This window comes from Ailuropoda melanoleuca, chromosome 7 (genome assembly GCF_002007445.2).
Source record: "Ailuropoda melanoleuca isolate Jingjing chromosome 7, ASM200744v2, whole genome shotgun sequence".
Lineage (NCBI taxonomy): Eukaryota > Metazoa > Chordata > Mammalia > Carnivora > Ursidae > Ailuropoda > Ailuropoda melanoleuca.
Genome location: NC_048224.1, coordinates 84,421,728 through 84,423,257, shown reverse-complemented (window position 1 = coordinate 84,423,257; position 1,530 = coordinate 84,421,728). Strand labels below are relative to the sequence as shown.

The window sequence follows — 1,530 nt, the reverse complement described above, 5'->3', positions numbered from 1 at the left end:
CAAGAACTCAGAAGACTCAAAGTTTTAGTAAGCTCAGAAGAGGGAAATGTGACATGAGATCAAGCTGCAGAATAAATAAGTAAACCAAACAATCCATTAAATAGAAATCAGAAAGTTAGGAAAATCCTAAAAGAAGGCTAGAACTAAATATCTGTAACAAAATCTTTGGGAGAAAAAAACGTTTATTTTTTTCCTTAAAAACTTTTATATGTCACCCTCAAATAAAAGCTCTTAGGTATAACTTGCTTTCTAAATATACCAAACTATTACTTTGTGACCAAATGAATTATTAATCACAATCCAGCTAGCTAGACTAGGGGTTGGCAAAGGGCTGTATACTGTGCCAGGTGTTATGTGTTCCTGAAAAGGGCTACATAGTAAATATTTTAGGGCATACCGTCTCTATTTCAATTCTATTATGGCACAGTAGCAGCCATAGACATTTGTAACAAATGGCATGACTTTCTTCCAATAAAACTTTATTTACAAAACCAGTTAACAGACTGGTTTTGGTCCATGGGCTACTGTTGGTGGACCCTTGAGTTAGACAAATAAAATAATTCATACCTGTACAAATAACACCAAAGTACTTTATATTTTTAAATTTTTACAATATTCACATCTGTCAAAATATCCTCACTTTCTCCCTTTTTTTATGTGAGTATAGTTGGCACGGTGTTACATTAGTTTCAGGCATACAACATAGTGATTCAACAAGTTTATACATTATGCTGTGTTCACCACAAGTGTAGCTACTATCTGTCACCATACAGCGCTATTATAGTATCTATCAGTGACTATATTCATCATGCTGGGCCTTTTATCCCCGTGAATCATTCATTCTGTAAGTGGAAGCTTATATCTCCTACTCCCCTTCACCCGTTTTGCCCATCCTCCCACCTACCTCCCTCTGGCAACCATTAGTTTGTTCTCTGTATTTATAGGTCTGATTCCACTTTTTGTGTTTATTTCATTTGTTTTAGATCCAAATATGACTGGAATCATAGGTATATTTGTCTTTCTCAGTCTGACTTATTTCAACTAGCATAATACCATCTAGGTCCATCCAGTTGTCACTAATGGCACAATCTCATCCTTTTTTTTTTTTTTTTAAGGGAACGTGCAAACACAGACCTCCCCCCCCCCATTACCACAAAGTATGCAGTTAAGTTTCTACATTTGGGGAAATCTCAGGGGTCAGCACATCTGGAGTACAGTGGGTAAGCCTCGCCTGGGAAAACCACCTTTGTTATCGTGGTATCTCCCCGGCCAGGTACATATTCATCTTTTTTTTTTTTTAATGGCCACATTCCATTGTATATGTATACCACATCTTCGTTATCCAGTTTTCTATCCGTGGACCCTGAGGTTGCTTCCACATCTCGGCTATTGTAAACAATACTGCAATAAACATAGGGGTACATATCTTTTTGAATTACTTTTTTGTTTTCTTTGGGTAAACACCAGCTAGTGGAATTATTAGATCACATGATACTCCTATTTTAAATTTTTTGAGGAACCTTCATACTG

The 1,530-nt window shown here is 36.4% G+C and overlaps 1 non-coding gene across 1 annotated transcript; it reads right to left on the bottom strand.

Moving 5' to 3' along the window:
• Nucleotides 1-1,111: 1,111 nt before the first annotated feature.
• On the bottom strand, nt 1,112-1,281 carry LOC117803173. The gene has a single exon (XR_004626870.1). It is a non-coding gene; the product is annotated as a U1 spliceosomal RNA (small nuclear RNA).
• Between the last annotated feature and the right edge of the window lie 249 nt (nt 1,282-1,530).